This window comes from Nothobranchius furzeri, chromosome 2 (genome assembly GCF_043380555.1).
Source record: "Nothobranchius furzeri strain GRZ-AD chromosome 2, NfurGRZ-RIMD1, whole genome shotgun sequence".
Lineage (NCBI taxonomy): Eukaryota > Metazoa > Chordata > Actinopteri > Cyprinodontiformes > Nothobranchiidae > Nothobranchius > Nothobranchius furzeri.
The window spans coordinates 92,811,446-92,824,072 of NC_091742.1; the positions used below are offsets into that span (position 1 = coordinate 92,811,446).

General features: G+C 41.2%; 1 long non-coding RNA gene across 1 annotated transcript; it reads right to left on the reverse strand.

The window, feature by feature from the left end:
• Positions 1-2,399: 2,399 nt before the first annotated feature.
• LOC139066202 (uncharacterized) lies at positions 2,400-5,348 on the reverse strand. Its single transcript, XR_011519148.1, has 3 exons — positions 4,436-5,348; positions 4,156-4,354; positions 2,400-4,034 (listed from the first exon to the last, which is right to left on the reverse strand). It is a non-coding gene; the product is annotated as an uncharacterized lncRNA (long non-coding RNA).
• Between the last annotated feature and the right edge of the window lie 7,279 nt (positions 5,349-12,627).

A 12,627-nucleotide genomic window follows, 5' to 3' on the forward strand; every position in this document is an offset into this window, starting at 1 on the left:
TGCCTTGCAGCAAGAAGGTCCTGGGTTTGCTTCCCGGCCAGGGATCTTTCTGCATGGAGTTTGCATGTTCTCTCTGTGCATGCGTGGGTTCTCTCCGGGTTCTCCGGCTTCCTCCCACGGTCCAAAAACATGACTGTTAGGTTGATTGGTCTGTCCAAATTGTCCTTAGTGTGAGTGTGTGCATGATTGTTTGTCCTGTGTGTCTCTGTGTTGCCCTGCGATGGACTGGCTCTCTGTCCAGGGTGTACCCCACCTGCTTGCCCGTTGCTCCCCCCAGATAAAGGAAGAACCACAGTAGTTATGGACAGAGAAAAATACAAACAACAGATGAAACAGATGCTAGAGGACAAAAATACATATGAAATACTTAAAAAAGATCCAACAGAAAACATTAAGAAAAACATGAAAAAATTACTGAAGCCACTGCACGAAAAAGGAAAAATAACAGAAAAAATGTACAAACACTGGATTCCTACAGCAAACATAACACCAAGAATATATGGAACACCAAAAATACATAAACAGAACACCCCACTTAGACCAATAGTAGACAGCATAGGTACACCAACATACAACATGGCAAAAGATATCAGCAGAATCATCAGCCCGTTATTAGGAAATACAGACCAACACTGCAAAAATAGTATAGAATTGGCAAAAGAACTAAAGGAAATTACAATAGAAGACAACGACATACTCATCTCACATGACGCCACATCTCTGTTCACAAAAACACCAACCCAAAAAACCATAGACATAGTAGTTAACAGAATCAGACAGGACAAGACTTTACACAAAAGGACAAACCTCACAGCAGATGACATAGCACAACTGATAGGACTGGTAGCTAACTCCACTTACTTCACATACGAAAACACAATATACAAACAACTGGAAGGCTTCGCCATGGGTAACCCGTTATCAGCCACCCTGTGCGAGTTTTTCACAGAAGACCTGGAACAAAAAGCCATAGCCACCGCCCCCCAAACTGCAAAATAAAACTATGGAAACGCTACGTAGACGACATACTGGAAATCATACCAAAAGGTCAAACAGAAACACTAACACAACACTTAAACAACATTGACGACACGGGCAACATAAAATTCACTTATGAGTCAGAAACAGAAGGCAGCATAGCATTTATGGATATGAAAATCACCAGACAGACCGACGGGACCCTAAACATAAACACATACAGGAAACCAACACACACAGACCAATATCTATTATGGACATCAGAACACCCCACCATACACAAAATGTCAGTAATCAGAACATTATATCACCGAGCAAACATAATAACAGAAGAAAGAGACCGTAAACAAGAGGACAAACACATACAATACGCTTTAAAGACCTGCGCATACCCGACATGGGCGATAAACAAAGGAAAACAACAAACAAAAATAGAAAGCAAAGAACAACCCAAAAAAAGAACCAGAAACCCAGAAAGACAAGAACCAAAACCAGTGATAACCCTACCATACATCAGAGGCATAACGGAAAAAATTAGAGCAACAATGAAAAAACACAACATAAACACACCAACAAAGCCATACACAACAGTTAGAAACAGACTAGTACACCCAAAAGACAAAATATCAGCTGGACAAAAATGTGGAGTCATCTACGAAATCCCATGCAAAATATGCAATAAAACATACATAGGAGAAACCGGACGCCAACTCAATACACGGACAATAGAACAAGGAAAGGAGTGCGAGAAAGAGGCAAATCGTAAACACACAAGAGCAGCAAAAGAAGAAGCAGAAAGTACAATAAAAAAGTCAGCCGTAACAGATTATTGCTTAAGAGAAAACCATATAATGGACTGGGACAGCACACGGATCATAACCACCGAACAAAAATACAAAAGATGGATAAAAGAAGCAATCGAGATAAGGAGACGTGGATGTGGGACCATGAACAGGGACGGCGGAGTTTACACGCTGGACCACGCATGGGACTGCATCGTCGGAGAGGGGACAGCGGGCAGTAGAGGGCGACAACGTCCTCTGCTGCCCGCAGATAAACGGAAAAGGAAGTGACGCGCCACCATCAGCGTCAGCCTGAAGAAGCCGGCAGCCGTCGGCGAAACTGTAGCTACAAACAGGTAAACAAAACTGTTTCTGTGTATAAAAAAGAACGAAAGAATGGATTTAGAAAGACACAGCAAGAACACACCTAGGATAGTTAAAAAGGAATTTTATTTTTTCTAAACTAATGATTATACACGACAAGATATGAATAATGAGCACAAAAAGCAGCAGCACAGAAATGTGAGCTCACCCCAACTACACTGAGAGAGTCGGAGGAGGACAGAAAGACCCAGCTTACCTGGACCCAGCAGTGAGGTCCAGGTGGACAGAGCAGAACCGGACCGGACCAGTCCACCTGAGGCCAGCAGCAGCTTCCAAGCTACCACCAGGCAATTCTAGGATACACCATCGGTCACTAGGCCCGGAAGCCCAGGATCTACTAAACACTAACAACTAAAAAGGAAAAAATACCAGCAACCAGCATCTGGGTAAGCCACAGGCTACAGGCAGCAACTCAAGCAACTGGGCTACAGGCCTCAAGGAAACCGGTTGAGCTATTGTGTAGAGGTCTGGGGAAATACGTACAAAAGTCATTTACAAACAATAACGACAATGCAGAAAAAGGCTATCAGATTAATAACAAATGCAGGAAATTGGGATCACACAAATGAACTTTTTATTAAAACACAGACAATGAAGTTCCAGGTTTTGGTTCAATACAAAACAGCACAAATATTATATAAAGTAAGAAATAATTTAATACCTGATAAAATACAGAAACTGTTCACAGAGAGAGGAGAATACAACTTGAGAGGGATACTAAATTTAAAGAAGTGGTAATGCCCTCCTCAGAGTCCTCCACCCACGTATAAATTTTAAAAACTGCAACATTAGTAGGCGTTGCCTGGAGGACCGAGAGGGCGGAGCCGCGGCAGTGACGAAGACGATGGGTAACTAGACGAAGCTAGCTCCCTTCACTCTGAGCAGTCATTAGAAGTGGAGGACGTTTCTCCCCCTCCTTACCCAGACACTCGAGAAGAAAGGGACCAAGTCTATTTGGAGGAGACAAGCGGACCTGAGCCTTATTGTTTTGAGCTTGTGAGTTGCCTGAAACTAGCGGAACCGACCCAACAGAACCAGCTCTGAATGGTAAGTAGCCGTTAGCCATAGCATTAAATTAGCGGCAGGGTTTGGCTCCACGGCCCTAGAGAGCTAGTATTCAGCATGTTTAAGAGATTTATCTGCTTCAAAACACCTGGTTTTAATCAGCAACAAATAGCTGAGCTGCTGAACAGCTAATCTAACCTGTTAAAGCAGGAAAACCACTGAAACGTGCTGGATAGCAGCTCTCCAGGAGCCCTGGGCTCAAGTTACAGTCTGCTGCATAAAGTTATGAAAATACCCCATGAGAAAATTACTCTGTAATGTGTTCAGCCCACTAAAACTGCCCTGATTTCATTATTTACTGATACCAGCTGCTCTCTTGGTTGTAGGTGATCCTCTGGTGTCTGCAGCTGGTGTCGTCAGGATCAGGAGCTTCCAGAAGAATGTTCCTTTCAATGACTCTTTCCCCCTTATTTGTTATATTAATTAAATAAATCTCAATTTATATATTTCCTGTTTTTGTTCATGTCCATAAATACTTAAACATGCTTGAAATTAAAACAAGCTTTTAACAGTGAGGTGCTAGTTTAATTCATCACAACAGAGCTAGTTAAACATGCAACAATGTGATAATCAATGTAATTTATAAATATCCATTGAAATATCAAAACTGGAATCAAAATGAGATATTTGGCAGCACAAAAAACTTGTCAAACACAATATTTATTATAATAATTGTAGGCAGACAGGAGACAGAGCTGATGGAGGTTCTCAGTCATCAAAGGATGGCCGAAGAATTTCCAGGAACAAGAGATGTGGTGTTGTCTCTTCTCTCTCTATTCTGCCAGATGAGCTGATAGGTTACAGGTGTGTGAGGACATCCTCATGCTGTCGTAACCAGATGACAGGAGTTATCAGGTGATCAGCCAGGCTAATGATGAGATGCAGAAAGAAAACAAATCCAGGACAGTGTACAGTAATGACAATAATAATCTGTGGTGTTGCTCACCTTATGTGCTCTTAGAGTATTAACGTGTGCCTGCCTCATGGTGTAGAGTCCATATTTTGCTGAGTGTCCTGCAATAATGCAGGTTATTAGTTAATTTACTTTTGATAGCAAAAACAAAATATTTAATGTAAAAGTTATTTACCAGGTGAATCAGCTCACACGCCACCACCAAGTGTCACGGGGCAGAATCAGTAGCCTCCTTCATGATGTCATGATGTAATCACATACTTATTTAATTGTTAATATCTTAAAAATTCTGAAATGTTTAAATTTTTTTTACCTTGAACAGTTCACTGAGCTTGCACTGAGGTGGAAGCTGGAATCAACAGCAGACACCTCACATCTTGGTCTTTTCAGGGGTGTGGACGCTGCTCTGGGACTTTCTGGAAGATGAATTTCTGTCATGGTCCCTGTGTCACAAGACACTGCGGCTGTGAGCTCTAAACTGGGTGGCTATGTAAAAAACAAATAAGCAGCACATTTATAAATGTTTAAAATAGCATAAAATCACGTAACAATAATCTGTAAAACAAATTAAAACTAGAAGGTGATAATAAAATGTTTATATAGAAGATTATTAAAAATAATTCACCTTTGCTATGCCGGTAAGGCTTCACGTCAGCCTGGACAAGTGCATTCTTGCAGACTACTAAATCAGTCTGACAGCCAGTGTCTTGGGTAGATTTAGCCTGGGAAAAAAAAATAGAAGCACGTTGTTGTTTATAAAGTCAGATAATATACAAAAGAAACTGTCCTATATAGGTGCTTTATAACATTCCTAGTGTGTGATCGTCATTATAACATAAAAGTCAGTCACATTTGATGTGAAGAGAGCCTGAAATGCGACCTCCTGGACAGAATTCCTCACAGAACCGGGTCACAAGCTGGATTTCACGCTGTAATGATGTCTGTCAACTAGTGCTGCGTTAGTTAGAGTCACTGTTGCAGAATTACCGACTGACACAAAAATAACCCGAATTTTCTCTGAGCCTGACAGTAATAGTCATGTGGACCGTTTTGTCGGCCAGGGTTTCGAGACATGTTCCGATTCGCCGCTGATTCTAACCTTACATCCCATTCCACATTTTGTGAACTTGACAAATCAGCCCGAAGGCAGTGCAGACTGATATTAGCTAAATTAAGTGAACCACGTCTCTCAAGCTTTGCATTTAGGTAGGAACTTGTCTTTAGAAGACGGTAAAACTTTTATTTAGCTTACTCACCTCTGACTGGAGCCCACCATGGTGGGGGAGCAGAGTCGGTGGGCTGCATCTAAATCGCGGAAGAGCCACGGTGGGCACAGCCTCCCTCTTCAAACGGAGACGTGCAGAATCGCGGGTAAAATGCTGGTTGCAAACTACAGCACCAGGCGGGAGCTGACTGTTTTCCAGACACCGATTGCGCGCAACCAATGGCGCCTAATTTCTAAGTCCAGCGGAAAGGAGTGCAACCCCACAGAGCTGCCGCAACCACACTACACTACACCTTCTCACCATACTAACACGATATGGAGCACTAAACCCGAACTACTTTCCTAATTACACAAACAGCTAAACACTAACTAAACTACAATATCCAACAGCCAAGCTAACACTAAATAAGTATGTATAACACTAAAAGCTATGCTAAAGACTAGGATATGCTAATGCTATATGCTAATGCTGAACTACGGCTAACCGTCCGACACTCGCTTGCAAATCCAACTCCCAACTCGCCACAAGGCGTGGCCGAGACTGTCGATGCTTTATAACTTTGACACAGAGCTGCTACGTAGTACTCTACTGGTTTACTAGTATCTTACTCTTTAGCCATTGGCTAAAATTTATTCAAAATGACTCAAACTCTATGTTTTAAGCTGAAGGTGGCGCTATACTGTTGTATTTAGGCAGAATTTTTAATTTTTAAAGAAAATGCACCAAAATGCTAAAATAATTAATACACATATTTAAAACACTATTATACACTAATTTGTACAGTTCATCAGCAAAAAAAAGTTAATTTAGACGTTACTTGCACTTTAAAGATACATAATGTTAGAACAATATTAAAAAGTATGTGTATCACAATAATAGGGGTTAAATTATGGAACAGTTTAGAAGAAGAAATTAAAGTAAGTACAAATATAAACCTGTTTAAAAGGAATTATGAAAACATATCCTAAATAAGTATAGAGAGGAAAATAGATGATTTATGTGTTTGTCCTTTATTCTAAAGAAAGATAAGTTTGAGTATGAATTGTACAAAGAAGTGTTTTTATTTTGTTTTCCCATATGGTTTGGTTGTTTGGGTGATTTGTACTATTTGTTGTTTTAATGTGGTTTTGTGTTACATTTGGTATAGTAATACAAAGTATAAGTAAAGAATAATATGCATAAAAGGGGTAGGGACATATAAGTTTCGACTTCAGCCTACTCCTTTTCAGACAGAGAAGAAAAAAAAGGATGATGATTTTATATATATTTTCTGTTTTTTAAAAATGATGTATGTTTTCTTTGTTTGAAATAAAGATGGAGAAAGAAAGATGTGATGGAGTGGATATGCGATGATGGAATGTGATGTGTAGGTGGTGTGATGAAAACTAGATGTTTATCAGAATCTTTGTATCTGAAAGAAATTGTGACATCTGGGTGTAAAAGAATTTGTTGTCTGCTATAAACTAGAGAGTTGATTATTAATAAAACAGCGTCAGACGCAATCTGTTGTGTCTACAAACCCTGGCGGAGACCCCCAGCAGATCCGGACTGTCAGAAGTCGGGTGGACCTCACGGCACCGGGATTTCATAGATTAACTCAGATACGACCCGTCCAGTCTTGAGATGTCTGCAGGTCACAACAGTAGCTGGAATGCTTGTTTGCGTCCAAAGTGGATGTGGCTCTTAACGCCAGATCCAGACAGGAGACGTCTCAAGGCTCTTCACACAGCAAACATTACAATACAGTTCAGTTCATTAAGCCAATCAGTAAAAAGTGTTCCATATAATTAACCCAGCAGGTTGCTTCGAGTCACTGACTAGAGTCAGAGTCTTTACAGCAATCCTCATACTAAGCAAGCATGCAGCGACAGTGGAGAGGAAAACTCCCTTTTAACAGGAAGAAACCTCCAGAGGATCCTGGAGAAGACAGAGCAGACACACACACAACATACAGTATACATACCAAGTAGTGTTTCTTCACTGTTGGATCTAATGCTGCCTGACCAGCCAATGCTTGTGCAAAGAGAGGAGGACAAGAGGACGTACAATGCACAGATTTACAACAAACGCCATCGGGCAAAGCTGCTAAGTGAAGTGTTGCGTGATGATCGGGTGTGTGTGACAGATGTGAAGACACCAGGTATTCTGAACCAAAAACATTACTCACTCAGGTCTTATAGGGTGGACTTGCCACAGGGACTCGTTTGCATTTGATTCCTTTGCCCTTACCTGAGTCATCTTGCCTCAGCTGATGTTGTTTGGTTGCTGCCAGTGGACACGTCAGGACTGTGGGGTGTGTTAGTGTGTGGGAGAGGGGAGTGTGAATACAAGGTTGAGCTCCAGTTCACGGCACACAGTTGTCCCGTGTCTTCTAGTTCAAGTAGAACACAACAGAGGAGGCCGGATCCATGCCATGTCTCACTGTTGGCTCCATTACTGTTTTAAGGGTTTTAGTCCAGACGTTTTAATAGGTGAAAGCAAGAGTACTTGTAGGCTTTTAAAACAGACCAGGGACCCGAGTGCTGGCTCCCTCTTAGCTCCGTATGGTCAGTGGACCTTTGTGTTGGTATGTTTGAGAGCTTTTGAGAGTGTTTTAATTGAGAATCCCCATTTTAAACATGTAACCACGAGCCTTTTTAACACTGTTATTTACTCAACTTTTCGAATTGGAGCTTTGTTTTTTAAAATCTGTATTTATAATAAAAACTGTTTGAATTTCACCAACCTGCACATGCCTCTGTGATATGTGTCCTTCATGTTTACCAACCGCTGGTCGTAACAGCGCATGATAAACGAGTCACAATGAAATGAAAAACTAAAAGTCTTTTTGAAGAATCACCGATTATTTCATGACACACTGCTCAATCATTTCACCACTTGTAATGCAATATTCATAATAATTATATTTAGGCTTTTCCGTAAAGGTCAGTGTGGGATTTTCTGCTGAAACCCATCTGAATCAACTGAAATCCGCCAGCAAGATATCAGAGAGACAGGCACCGGAAATTAAATCAGGAATACAAGACATTCTTGATTACCATCCAGGGAAAACTGCGGCAGATTACCCACACCATCATACTGGCCGCAGGGTTTAAAGTGTGGGGGAAAAAATGGCGATTTTCACCCCACGTGTTAGTGATGGTGTTACTAATTTTACCGTTAGTGTTAAAGGGTTAAGAGTCTGTTCTCCTGGTTCTGACTGAAGATGCTGATCTATTGTAAAGCAGCGTTTTATATGAGCCTGAAAGGTTTTGGTGAGAAGAATGACATCAATTCTTGCTTTTGCCATCATTTATTAAAAATTATCTTTTAAAAGTGATCTGAACACAACAAAGTTCATCTGATGCATTTATTTACAGATGACATCATCCAGGGCAGGCCCAAGCCTTTGTGGGGCCCTAAGCAGGGTTTCTTTTGGGGGCCCCCCATACCAACAAGCAGGGTCCGGAATTAACACTCGCCACTCGCCAAATGCGAGTAAATTGCTCCATTTGGCGAGTAAATTTTTTAGCTCTACCTGCCACCTGGTGAGTAAATGTTTGCACCAAATTAGTTATGTTTATCAGTCATTCTTCCATGGATTTCTGATACTCCTCCCGCCTGCACGCAACGCAAACGTACGCGAAACGTGAACGCCGCATCCAACGTCATTTCCACCTATCCCATTCAATCAGTTTATCAAGTTAGCAGTTAGCTTCGTGTTAAAACTAGCGGTGAAATGTGGCGGTTTTTAACTGGAGTCAGCCAGCCTTCCAAAAGAAAACTCGTCAAACTGGAAGAAAAACCACCAGGACCAGTGGCAACCAGAAGATTTTGTGAAAAGTGGCGGACTGGAGATGGTGGAGTCGTGAGACAATGGCTACATTATGATGGCCACGTAGCGTTGCTGCCTTTCACAGACAACTGTTCCTCGGCATTCTTCAAATATCCAAAAAATGCCCATACTTCCGACTTTGTCTTCTTTGAGGGATAATAAATGTCCCGAGTGCTGCCGTCTCCTCTGGCCATTATTTCAGCTTTAGCTTAAAGAAAGTTTTGGTCGTAAACAACAAAGTGCGCATGTGCCGCCGGCAACTTCAGCAGATGATACGGTGGCTGGTAAGGGTCACTGCGCCTACACCGCAGCCACGGTAACCCACCGAGATAATAGTTTTTTTTAAAAACAAGACGGTTATTATTATTGTCAACTTTTTTACCGGGGTTTACCGCTACACCGGTTACCGTGACAACCCTAGCCCTGACACACTTTCAGATATTCTCATGGTGCAGCTGTGTTCTCCAGAGATCAAGGACTAGGACCCAAATGAGGCTGTAATGCTTTGGCACAAAGACGGTGTCAGAAGCAGGAGGCCAGACTTCATGGACAGAGAAAACAAGGAGTCTGACTAGATTTCAATGAAAGAGTTCATAAAAACATCTCTAAAAATAAATAAATAAATAGTAAAAATCACAAAAGAGTTGTTTTTCTTATTAATTGATGTTTTAATTATTTTTTCACTCTGTTTGGAATCAACATAATATAGAATTACATGCTTTAGGTAGATCTAAATCATTTATAATTTTGGCCGGTAAAAAATATGCTTGGCCGGTAGATTTTCATCATCTACCAGCCAACTTGGCCGGTGAGTAAAAAATTTAATTTCGGACCCTGCCAACAAGTCAACACTATTCCTAGGCTACACCATTTGTGTAACATGACCACCATCGTTAGCATCTTTCGTAATTAGCTCACACATCATTAAGTTATTATTGTGGATGTTGATTTTAGCTTTACTGGAGCAAAAAAATGCTCATTTGTAGTTTAAGTGTGGTACATTAATTCAACAGTTTGAAAGAAACATCAGCAGACAAACACTGAATTTACAGTAAAAAAAAGTTAGGATTACTATTTTTTGTTCTTAAAATTTGAAACGTGTAAAATGTGCTGCACTTCAAAACAAAACCAATTGACACTACAGAAACTAATATAGAAAAATGTTATTTTTCACATGAAATATTGGTTTTTATTAGTTAGTTATTAAAACATTTTTTCTCATGTCATCTTGGTGCTCTTGAGGGCCCCCTAGTGTTGTGGGGGCCCAAAGCAGTCACTTAAGTCTTATATGCCTTGGGCTGCCTCTGACATCATCACACAAATACCAAATTAAAGAAGCCTCCAGGAGTCCTCTGTTCTCACTCATCTGATGACTGTTGTCTGTTTGTTGGTCTGAAGGATCTTCAGGGACTGTCTGGGACAACAGTGAGACAGAGTGTCCTCTGGACCACAACACCATCAGTGCTGTCCAACATGGTCCAGAGGACGGCTGTGATGAGGTCATGGTGTCATAACAACAATAACATTTCACCATGACGACTATTACAGCATCTTTGTGCCAACATAGCAACAGTTGCTAAGGTCTGACAGCATCATCACATTAGTGAACATGTTGTCAGTTGATCTTCACAAACATGTAACGTACCAAAAGGGTAAATTTTTCACCATCTACAATGACCAACTAGGTTTGTCACGGTGTGAAAATTTAACCTCACGGTTATTGTGACCAAAATTATCACGGTTTTCGGTATTATCGCGGTATTTTTTTTTAACGTGTTACATTTTCAGACAACTACATAAACCCTGTATAACAGGAAAATATTGTCCTCAGTTTGTGTCTAAATTTTGCCAAAAATTTGTTATTTTGTAATTATGTTGTTTGTTTACATTTTCCCCTTTAGTCTTTAAAACACCAATATTTGACCATAGCTTCTTATTTTTTGCCAGTTTGATGTCTTCATTTTAAATATATTAGATCAGATGATACTCAGTACTCAAGTAGCCTTCTAATCAGATACTTTTTTTTACCCTTACTCGAGTAATAAACCCTATATCAGGAAAATATTGTCCTCGGTTTGTGTCCTTCCAGTGAGCTTTGCAGATGTGGGAAAATGTCATCAGGCAGTAATCATTGTTAAATTCATAATTATTCTCGGAGAGAGACCAACTCTTATCTGCCCCTGGGAGCCCCGTAATGCATAGCGTCATTTCAACATGGGGGTGTCCGCGACACGGTTTATATGCAGGTAGCGGCGCTGCGGCTGCTTTATATAGCGACTCGTTGCATTCTCCCTCAACCCAAATCCTCGGATCACGCATTTTAGCTAAAACGCTAACGTTAACTTGCCTTGCGTTGACTGCAGAGTTGTGGGTGATGGTCACGCAGATGTGTCATGAGATTTGAAGCGTTGCTGCCTTTCACAGATACTTTTTCTGCACGTGCTGCAAACAGGATAGCCGTCTTCTATCAACTGTCCCTCGGCGTTCTTTAAATATCCAAAAAATGCCCGTACTTCCCACTTTGTCTTCGTTGAGGGTTAATAAATGTCCTGAGCGCTTCAGCTTTAGCTTCAAGAAAGTTTGGGCTGTAAACAACAAAGTGCACGTGTGCCGCCGGCAACTTCAGCAGATGATACGGTGGCTGGTAAGGGTCACCGCGCCTACACCGCAGCCACGGTAATCCACCGAGATAATATAGTTTTTTTAAAAACAAGACGGTTATTGTCAACTTTTTTACCGGGGTTTACCACTACACCGGTTACCGTGACAACCCTATGACCAACATAGTGACCTTTCATCTACAACATAAATCCACTTTCTATTTGGACTTCCAGAACCAGAAGGTTCTGTTCAGTGCGTGTTTACATACAGAAGATGAAGAAATACACTCCTCGATGTCAAATGGTTTTATTGACAAGGATGAAGGAGCCCTGCGGCGACATACAAAGCTGAGTGAGCAGAAGCTAACGGCAGCGTGAATCAGCAGCATGGGCTGAAGACCAAAGCTAAGCAATGAGACAAAATGGGTAAATGAATGCAGCGCGGCTTAGCGTGTATACTGACAATGTAACCATTACATTAGCTTAACAAGCAAGTGAAGAGTTACAGATACAAGTCGAACAGTAGCATGGATAGACAGCAGTGTGATGGTTGAGCAGCCGTAATCCCAATGAGAAGCAGCATATGTACAGTGAGGGATCGGGATCGTCACATGTACGTGACTTCCAGCACGTCCGTGAATACACCTTTTTCCCTCGAGGCTTGACCGCAGCACACCCTAGTGGCCAGTGGTGACCTCTGCAGAAGACAAAACATCCAGACAAACATTCTCTCCCAAGGTTCCTGCACTCTCTGTGAAAGCCAGACGTCAACATTTTTCACTCTGAATAAGTGAAGACTCCCTGATTTTATAGTTATAAGTTAAATAATCATATGTGATTAATGAACAAGATGTTTAAATGAAAT